This window comes from Lynx canadensis, chromosome A3 (genome assembly GCF_007474595.2).
Source record: "Lynx canadensis isolate LIC74 chromosome A3, mLynCan4.pri.v2, whole genome shotgun sequence".
Taxonomy (NCBI): Eukaryota; Metazoa; Chordata; class Mammalia; order Carnivora; family Felidae; genus Lynx; species Lynx canadensis.
Genome location: NC_044305.1, coordinates 121121773 through 121132287, shown reverse-complemented (window position 1 = coordinate 121132287; position 10515 = coordinate 121121773). Strand labels below are relative to the sequence as shown.

General features: G+C 42.7%; 1 protein-coding gene across 3 annotated transcripts in view; it reads left to right on the top strand.

The window, feature by feature from the left end:
- Positions 1-5293: 5293 nt before the first annotated feature.
- Positions 5294-10515, top strand: part of UBXN2A (UBX domain protein 2A) — a 47966-nt gene continuing 42744 nt past the window's right edge. For 2 of the 3 annotated variants that reach the window (XM_030311568.1, XM_030311570.1), the window contains exon 1: positions 5294-5383. The gene's annotated coding sequence lies outside the window, so the exon portion shown is untranslated. Of the gene's footprint in view, positions 5384-5520; positions 5607-10515 lie in introns of those variants that run through there. The other variant, XM_030311569.1, reaches the window with a different exon arrangement.

Sequence of the window (10515 nt, the reverse complement as noted above, 5' to 3'; positions counted from 1 at the left end):
ATAAAGCCTAAAAGAGAGAAAGCTCAAGCAGGGGAGAGGGACAGAGGAAAAGAGAGAGAGAGAATTTTGATCAGGCTCCAAGCTGATGTGGGGCTCAGTCCCCACATATCATGACCCAAGCCAAAATCAAGAGTTGGATGCTCAACAGACTGAGCCACCCAGGCACCCCTGAAAGACACTTTTTTAAATGTTTATTTATTTGAGAGAGAGAGAGCACATATGAGTGAGGGATGGCAGAGGGAGGCGAGAGAGAGAGAGAGAGAGAGAGAGAGAGAATCCCAAGCAGGCTCTGCACTGTCAGCACGGAGTCCAACACGGGGCTCAAACTCAACAACCATGAGATCACAACCTGAGGTGAAATCAAGAGTTGGACGCTTGGGGTGCCTGGGTGGCTCAGTTGAGCATCCGACTTCAGCTCAGGTCATGATCTCACGGCTCCTGGGTTCAAGCCCCGCATTGGGCTTTGTGCTGACAGCTCAGAGCCTGGAGCCCACTTCTGATTCTGTGTCTCCCTCTCTCTCTGCCACTAACCCACTCGCATTCTGTCTCTGTCTCTCTCAAAAATAAATAAACATTTAAAAAAATTAAAAAAAAAAGAGTTGGACACTCAACTGACTGAGCCACATAGGTGCCCTGTTTTGTTTTTTAATTTTACTTCTGATGGAGCTTAGGTGAGATACTATAACTCTAGAAAAAGGTCCTATGGGAAGAGACTCTGATCCAGTAGGCATAGGATGCAAGAGGCTATACTTTTAAGAAGGATGACACTTTGAATAACCACTGAGTCATGGAACAAAATCAGAATTGGTGACATTAGAATTCTGTGCTGTCCAATGTGCCAACTACTACCCACATACAGCTATTTAAATTTAAATTAAAAAATTAAAAATTCAGTCCTTCAGATACATTACCTATATTTCAAGCATTCAGTAGCAAAATGTTGCTAGTAGTTAATGTATTAGAAAGTGCAGAAACAATTCCCTCATCTCAAAAAGTTCTATTGAACAGCTCAGTCGTAGATGTTCATCTTGAGGTAGGGGAAATGATCAAAGATGATCACAGTGTTTGTAACCTGAACTGGATGGTTGGAATGGATACCAACTGAAAAAGATGATGCAGGATCAGGAGCAGATTCCTGAGAGCCACCTATTATCTTTCCATGTCAATTCAAGATGCATTTACCACCCCTAGTACGGACGTATGTAATACCTACTGTATAAAGTATTCCGGAGAAGAGCTAACAAATACATGACTCAGTTTGCACCCTTAAGGAGCTTACAGTGCTGTTTGAGCATTTAGACTTACAACTAAAAAGCCAACAGATTCAATCCTGGGTTTTGTTACCCAAAAGCAAACAAACAAACAAACAAAAAAATAATAGAGAAAATAGAGAAAGAGCAAATGAAACCCAAAAGCTAGTAAAAGAAAGGACAGGGTGCCTGGGTGACTCAATTGGTTAAGTGTCTGACTCTTGATTTTGGCTCAGGTCATGATCTCAGAGTTGTGGGATCAAGCCCTGCATCAGATTCTGGGCTGAACGTGAATCCTGCTTAAGATTCTCTCTCTCTCTCTCTCTCTCTCTCTCTCTCTCTCTCTGCCCCTTTCCCCTGCTCATAGTCTCTCTCTTTCTAAAAAAAAAAATTGGGGCACTTGGGTGCCTCAGTCAGTTAAGTGGCTGACTTCAGCTCAGGCCATGATCTCACTGTTCATGTGTTCAAGCCCCACACCAGGCTCTGGACTGACATCTCAGAGCCTGGAGCCTGCTTCGGATTCTGTGTCTCCCTCTCTCTCTGCCCCTCCCCCTGCTTACACTCTTTCTCTCTCTGTCTCTCAAAAATGAATAAACATTAAAAATTTTTTTTCAAAAAGAATCATAACAAAATACTATGAACAATGTATGACAACAAGCTGGACAAATTTCTAGAAACATACAAACAACCAAAAGTGACTCAAGAAGAAATAGAAAATCCAAACAGGCCTACATTGAGATTGAATCAGTTATCAAAAACCTCCCAACAAAGAAAAGCTCAGGACTAGATGACTTCACAGTTTCTACTAAACATTTCTACCAAATACTTAAGAAAGAATTGACACCAATCCTTCTCAAAATATTCTGAAAAATAGAAGATGAGGAAACACTTCCTAATTCATTCTATGAAACCAACATTACCTTGATACCAAAGCTAGACAAAGGTATCACAGTAAAAGAACTACAGAGAAAAATCATTTATTAATAGAGATGCAAAAATCCTCAAGAAAATACCAGCAAACTAAATCCAGCAGCATGTCAAAAGAATCCTACATCATGACCGAGTGGTATTTATCCCAAGACCATTAAATGCGGAAAGCACAGTCTTTTCAAAAAATGGTTCTGAGATGGGGCACCTGGGTGGCTCAGTCGGTTGGGTGTCTGACTTTTAATTTCAGCTCAGGTCATGATCTCAGTTTGTGAGATTGAGCCCCACATCAGGCTCCATGCTGACAGGTTGGAAGAGTCTGCTTAAGATTCTATCTCTCATCTCTGCCTCTCCCCCCAGCCCCAATTCAAGCACACTTGCACTCTCTCTCACTCTCTCTCTCTCTCTCTCTCTCTCTGTCATCAAAATAAATAAATAAGTAAAAAAAAATTTAAATGGTTCTGAGAGGGACGCCTAGGTGGCTCATTCAGTTAAACATCTGACTTCAGTTCAGGTCATGATCTCATGGGTTTGTGAGTTCAAGTCCTGCATTGGGCTCCCTGCTGTCAGCATGGAGCCTGCTTCGGATCTTCTGTCCCCCTCTCTCTGCCCTTCCCCTACTTGCACTCTGTCTCTCTCAAAATAAATAAATAAACTAAAAAAAAATTGAAAAATGGTTCTGAGAAAACTGTATATCCACATGCAAAAGAATGAAGTTAGACTCTTATTTTACATGTATAAAAATTAATTCAAAATGCATCAATCACCTAGTATAAGAGCTAAAAGTATAAAATACGTAGAAAAAAAACCATAATGCCAGGGGGCACCTGGCTGGCTTAGTCAGAGGACCATGTGACTCTTGAACTGAGGGTTGTGAGTTCTAGCATGGGCATATACCTTACTTATATAAATAAAAGAAAGAAAGAAAGAAAAAGAAAAAACATTGGGGAAAATCTTCATGACATTGAATTTGGCAATGGTTTCTTGTTTATGACCCTAAAAGCATAGAGGAAAGAAAGGAAAAATAAATAAATTGAACTTCATAAATATTTAAAGGACAAAGGGCAGTGTCAAAGGACACTGTCAGTAGAATGAAAGGACAACCCACAGAATAGGAGAAAATATTTGCGAATTATATCTATGATGAGGACTTAATCTCCAGGAAAAAAAAAAAAAAGAAAATAACTACAACTCAACAACAAAAAATAATCCTATTTAAAAGGCAAAGGCTGGGGTGCCTGGCTAGCTCCGTTGGTTAAGCATCCAACTCTTGGTTTCAGGCTCAGGTCATGATGTCAGGGTTCATGGAATGGAGCCCTGAGTCAGGCTCTGTGCTGACAGCCCAGAACCTGCTTGGGATTCTTTCTCTCTCTCTCTGCCCCTCCCCCACTCACACTCTCTAAATAAATAAACTTTCTTTTTTCTTTTTTTTTTTTAATGAGGGGCTACAGGTGGGGTGGTGGCTCAGTTGGAAGAGCATGGGACTCTTAATCTCAGGGTTGTGAATTCAAACCCCAGGTTGGTCATAGAGTTTGCTTAAAATAAATAAATAGATAAATAATAATGGGCAAAGGACTTGAATAGATATTTCCCCAAAGATATACAAATGGTCAATAAGCACATGAAAAAATGCTCAACATCACTGTCAGGAGGGAAATAAAAATGAAAACCACAATGAATACCAACCACTTCACACCAATTAGGATAGCTCTTATAAAAAAAAAAAAAATCCAAAAAACAAAAATGGAAAATAACAAGTGCTGTCAAGGGTATGGAGAAACTGGAATGCACATGCATTGCTGATAGGAATATAAGATGGTATACTTATCGTAGAAAACAGTTTGGCAGTTCCTCAAAAAGCTAAACATAACCCACACAAGCCAGCAATTCCACCTCTAGATATATACTAAAGAACTAAAAGCAAGAGACGTAATCAGATACTTGTACACCAATGTTCACAGCGTCATTGTTCACAACAGCCAAAATGTGGAAACAATCCAAATGTCCATCAGCAGATGCATGAATAAACAAAAAATGGTATATACATGCAACGGAATATTATTCAGCATAAAAAAGAATAAACTCTGATACCTGTGACATGGATGAACCTTGAAAACAACGCTAAGTGAAATAAGGCCAGACCCAAAAAGATAAATATTGTATGATTCTACTTATACGAGGTACTTGGACTATGGCAGCTTCACTAGTGGGGAGGGGTGACTATTTCTATAGGGGCACTCTGACCCTGAGATCTGCAACTGTCTCTAAGGTAAATCAGAAAAGGGCTTTTCTCTCGCAGGGAGGAGGGAACAAAGACTAGAAAGACCTGGGTGTGCGGAAGTGGGAGGAACGGGTGGCGGGTGATCACACAGCACTTCAGTGTTTCACTCGGACGTGGACCCAGATTTTCAAGAGCGGTGGATTAGAAGGGGCTGTTGACTGGCTCAGGCGGAGGGTGGGTCAAAGTTTAGGGGCCTGGTGGAAGGAGAGAAGTTGACTAAAGTTTGGTCGAGTGAAGGTAGCTGGTATTTTGTCCAGATTGTTCAGCGAGTGCAGTCGGTTCGGCTAATCATTTATGAGGCAAAAGAATAAGGGAATTTGGAGGGTCTGTGTCTGATCCGTCACAGGTGAACAAGGGGGCACACGTGAGTCATATCTGAGTCACACGGGGAAAGGCGGTTCCTTGCAGAAAACCATTTCAGGGACACAAAAGGCTGGAGGGATTTCTTTAACCGTCGCTTTCCAGAATCCCAGAGCTCGGGTAAAGTTCCACATTGTGGGAATGCAGGGAAATCTCTCCGCGTATTCAATCAGAGGCCGAAGAGGTACAGAGGGAGGCAGCCGCTGGGTTCTCGGTGGAGCCCACACCTCGCAGCCAGCACGTTCCGCGCGGGCTCAAAAGGCAGCTAGCGGAGGCGCCGGGTGCAGGCAGGCGGCGGCCGCCATGAGCTCGGGTAACGCCGAGCCCTGCGGCGGTGGCGGCTGCCGGCCCCGCCCTCCCGCGCGCGCGCGCTCTCGGGGCTGCGCAGAGCCAGCTCGGCGCGCGCTCGGCGCCGGGCGGCGGAGACCCCGGGAGGCGGGCCGGGCGCCGGCTGCGCGGCCCGGGAGCCTCAGCGGGTCTGAGGGCCTGCAGCCCGACAGCAGCGGTGGCGCCCGCGGCCCCTGAGCCAACTGAGGACGCGGCCGCGAGGCGGCCACGCCCAGAGGTGAGTGTGCTGGGGCCGCGCCGCGTTCGGCCGGGCGAGGGGCTGGGGCATCCGCTGGCCGCCGGGCGTGGGCCGGCGTCTCCCGGGCGGGGGCGCTGGGGTCGTTGGGTCCGGCTGAGCCGTGGCGCTTGTCTGGGTGTTGGTCTCGGCGGGCCCTGGATCCGGACGGTTTCGGCGACGCTGGCGGCGGCGGCGGCCGGGGCGAGACTCCTGGCCAGCTCAGGTGAGCCTCGACTCGGGCCTGCAGCCTGCGCTTGCTTCCTGCGTACGAGCACAGCGGAGGGCTTCCGTTCTGACGGTACTCGGAAACTTCGAGTTCGGAGCGTTCGAATGCCCCCATTTCCAAAGACGTGCCCTGCAAGAGCACTGTGCCGAAATGGCACGTTTGTTTGCGGTGGCCGTTTCTTAGGTAGCTTCGTTACCAGTCTCCCACAACACTCTTTTGTAGGTTTCGTGTTCGCTGTTTTCCAGGTTTCATTTTTTAAAAGTGTGCGTCTCTTTCTTTTTCACTCGCAGTTTCCTTGTTAGCGATAAGGAACGTTAGAGTGGTGTCCAGCATCGATTTCTTCGTACTTAATTTGAGATGATGGAAAAGAAAAACAGGAAACTGACAGTCTTTTTGATGTCAGTGTGAAACTGTAAAGTATGACATTGTGTAAACGACGTCAACATCGGCCTCCTTGTTTTAAAGTCATGGCTCAAGTGTGTTTGGGGAGTGTTGATAAGCTTTTGAATTACAGTTTAATTTTTAATGGGGAAAGCTCTTTAAATTGATGTTGCGTCTTCTATGTAAATATGCTAAAAGGCGTATTGATTTTAAAGGCAGTTAAACTCAGTGAATATTGAGCACCTGTTTATACCACTAAAGTTAGTGTTGGCATCCAAAAACGGGTACGAATGGTGTGCAGGCTGGAGGGACTGATTAAGCACGCGAATAATAATGATACAAGGCAGAATACGGTATAACAAAGTATTGAGAACTGACTCTTAGCCCTGCACTGCGATAAATACATGGATACTTTACCCAATATTTAATGTTAATTACTTAATTTGTCATTCAGAATTTTTTAGCACCTACTGTATGGTGAGTGCCCACAATACTATGGTGACCTCTATAGATTTTGCTTATGGACTTTACATTGTTATTGGGGGGAACATATTAAACAACTAATCACACAAGTATCAGTTGCCCCTTGAACAATGGTGGGACTGTTAGGGGTGCCAACCCCCACACGGTGAAAATCTGTATGAATTCTGATTACCCAAAAACTTAACTACTAATAACCTGTTGACCAAAAGCCCTACCAATAATGTAAACAGTTGATTAACACCATTTTGTGTATTATATGCATTATGCTGTATTCTTACAATAAAGTAAGCTAGAGGAAAGAAAATGTTATGAAGAAAATCATAAGAGAAAATACATTTACAGTAATGTACTGTGTTTATAAAAAAAAAAACAACTGCGTATATGTAGTCCTGCATAGCTCAAACCTGTATTGTTCAAGGCTCAACTGTAAATACCAATAAACCTACATAGAGGCTTAAAAAGAAAGAATGTAGCAGGTTGTGAGAATATGTAACAAGTGGATAACCAGCTGGGAAAGTCAGGTAAAGTTTTCTTAGGAAAGCAGTCTACCAGCTAACATATTATGGGTAAATAGGAATTAGGTGAAGGTAACTCCCAAAGGAGGGAAGGAAGTGGAATCTATTCCACTGAAGGAGGCTGGGGAAGTTTACCCAACTGAAAGGTCACAGCAGTTGGATTGAGTGTAGAATGCAAAAGGGAGCCAGAGATACGATGCCAGGTCTTTTAAGCAGCGTTAGGGATTTGGGACCAGCTGTTTATTTCTTTCTCTTAAACTTTTTTTAAAACTTTGTTTTAATGATTATTTATTTTTGAGAGCGAGACAGTGTGAGTGGGGGAGGAGCTGAGAGAGAGGGAGACACACAGAATCTGAAGCAGGCTCCAGGCTCTGAGCTGACAGCACAGAGCCCAGCATGGGGCTGGAACCCACAGAGTGCAGGATCATGACCTGAAGTCAGCTACCCAACCTACTGAGCCAACCAGCACCCGTCTCTTAAACTTTCATAGCAAAAATTTTTTTTTTTAATTTTTTTTTTCAACGTTTATTTATTTTTGGGACAGAGAGAGACAGAGCATGAACGGGGGAGCGGCAGAGAGAGAGGGAGACACAGAATCGGAAACAGGCTCCAGGCTCTGAGCCATCAGCCCAGAGCCCGACGCGGGGCTCGAACTCACGGACCGCGAGATCGTGACCTGGCTGAAGTCGGACGCTTAACCGACTGCGCCACCCAGGCGCCCCTATAGCAAAATTTTAAACCACTCAAATATAGGGAGAGAAGAGTACAGTGAACTCTGTAATATTACCCAACATATGTGGACCTTATTTGAAGAGCGTGGGTGGTCATTGAAGGGTTTTAAGCAGGTAAATTGCAGTCTTTTTTTTTTTTTTTAAAGATTTTATTTTATTTTATTTATTTATTTTTTTTTTTCAACGTTTATTCATCTTTGGGACAGAGAGAGACAGAGCATGAACGGGGGAGGGGCAGAGAGAGAGGGAGACACAGAATCGGAAACAGGCTCCAGGATCTGAGCCGTCAGCCCAGAGCCCGACGCGGGGCTCGAACTCACGGACCGCGAGATCGTGACCTGGCTGAAGTCGGACGCTTAACCGACTGCGCCACCCAGGCGCCCCTAAAGATTTTATTTTTAAGGAATACTCTATACCCAACGCGGGGCTCAAACTTACAATCCTGAGGTCAAGAGTTGCACGCTCAACCAGGGAGCAGCCAGGTGCTCCTCAGTCAAATTTGTATCTTAAAAAGTCAACCCTGGGAGCTCCTGGCTGGCTCTGTGGTAGAGCATGGAACCCTTGATCTCAGGGTTGTGAGTTCGAGCCCCATGTTAGGAGTAGCGTTTACTTGAAAAAGAAAAGAAAAAAAGAAAACTTTCTGTGTAGAAACTGCATTGTATGGGGATGGGAATGGATGGGAGAAAACCACCAAGAGGTGATATTTGGTCCTAGAGTTGTGACTGTTAAGATAGTATGTGTCCTAAGGGTACATAGCTGATCTCTCCTCTCTGTGTTAATAATTTTATGTTTCCGTCTTTCAGAGTAATTGTGGAAGGTTTTCTAGGGGAAATTGTATTTGAGCTGGGTATTGCAAGGTAGATAACACTTCAGTATGGAGCCCTGGAATGAGAATGTCTTGATGTCAAAGTATGGCTGCCTCAGTGACCTTGACAATCTCTGCCAAAGTGTCCCCTTCCCCCTAGAATTTCTCATTTAAATTACTTTTGTCACTATCACTTTGGTCCTTGGGAGCATAGAACTTCCACATTAACAGTTCTAGAAGAAGACAAATATGTATTTTTTTTTCAAGTACTGTGATTGCAACTAAGATAAGCTCAAACTTCCCATAATTTTTGAATTTTTATTATTTAATAGTTAACTAGAATTCACTAAATACACAAACTGTCTTTTAAAGTGTTTGATTTTGATGCTACCATAGTTTGCTCTTGGAGGTTTGGAGACCTGAAGAGCGAAGTGAAAAGAACCCACTGAAATGTGATCCATCGGTTCCTTTGCCCTGTGTTTAATGCCAGGAATGGCTTTATCCTTAAGGAGAAACTTCAGCTTCTGCATAAAGATAGCATACCCAGTGGTATAATATCTTGATACAAAACCTTAATCTTAAAAAAAAAAAAAAAAAAGTAGCCTGTCATGTATGTTTACAACATAAGTAAAATCAGTATTATGCAAATTTTTTCTGTTTGAATTTTAATGTATACATTGAAAAGACTTTTTCTTGGTAGTCTAAGTCTATTTTGACTGGGTTTTCCTTTCGGTGGATATGTTCCAAAAAGCTCAATCTCCTCTGTCTCCTGACTGATTTTATAACTGCAGTTGTTGGGAGTAAGTGGGATAATAATTGGGAAGGTGTTTGGTAAACTGTGATACACAATACAAATATAAGATGGTAGTGGTACTAATTGGAAGCAAAATGAAGGAAATTCTATTCATCTGTCCCTTCTGATATTGAGCTTCATGCTGGTGACTTAGACATTTGTCAGGTGGCTTTTTAAATTCTCTGTAGTATAGTACATGACTTCAGTTCATTTGTGTCCCGTAACTGATGATTGTAGAAGCTCACTCAGTTGATATAAATAGATTTTACATGGCTTATTTACATATTACTGATTATGGTAGGAAATATTGAAATACCGGTGCCTTTATATCTATTTTAGATTCAGTTTTTACTTAATAATTCTATGCCATGTTTACAATCAGTAATTCAGTATATTTTTTTCTTGTTAGTCTGTAAACTCCCTGATAGTGTAGACTTTATGCTATTTACCCTTTCATTAGTTCTAAACCAGAGCCTTGTACACGGTGGTGGAAGGTTCAGTAAATGTATAAACGTTTTTAGAAGTTTCATTAGTGAAATCAAAACTAAAGTTTCATAGCCATGTTGAAATTGAAACTTAACACTAAGCCAGAAAATGATTCTTACCAGTCCTTGTAACAGATTATGACGGAGGGATCAGAAAAGAGAAAGGAGCAAACATTATCATATTCTTAGTATTCTACTCCTCGAAACAAGCTTGTGAGGATGACAGTCATCCCTATGTTACAGGTTTAGGCAACTGGAGCTTAGAGAAGGTAAATAACGATGAACTCACCCAGCTCAAAAATGATGTACCCAGTACTCCAGTACAAGTCAGTTTGAATACAAGGTCTTCTTCATTCTCTATTGCTTTCATAAAACAAATAAAACCCATTTATTAGTAGCTTACAATTATGAAATGATGAAAAATATTAGCAGTTTGCTAGAGAGCAATAACCTGTTAAAGGGAAACATAGTGACATACTTTAGGGATGGCTCCTCTTTGGTTCGCACTCAGCTAGGCACTTGGAAGAAACACAAAATGTGTAAGTCACCATACCTGTTCTCAAGGTTCTTGGATCCAGTAGAGGCAACTAAAAAACACAAAAGAAACAACAGGAATCAGTATCAGATAATGTGACTTAAATACCAAAAATCTACATGCTTTAGGAGAGGAGTATTAGTACAGGTGTAATATCTTACTTGGGGCTCCTGGGTGT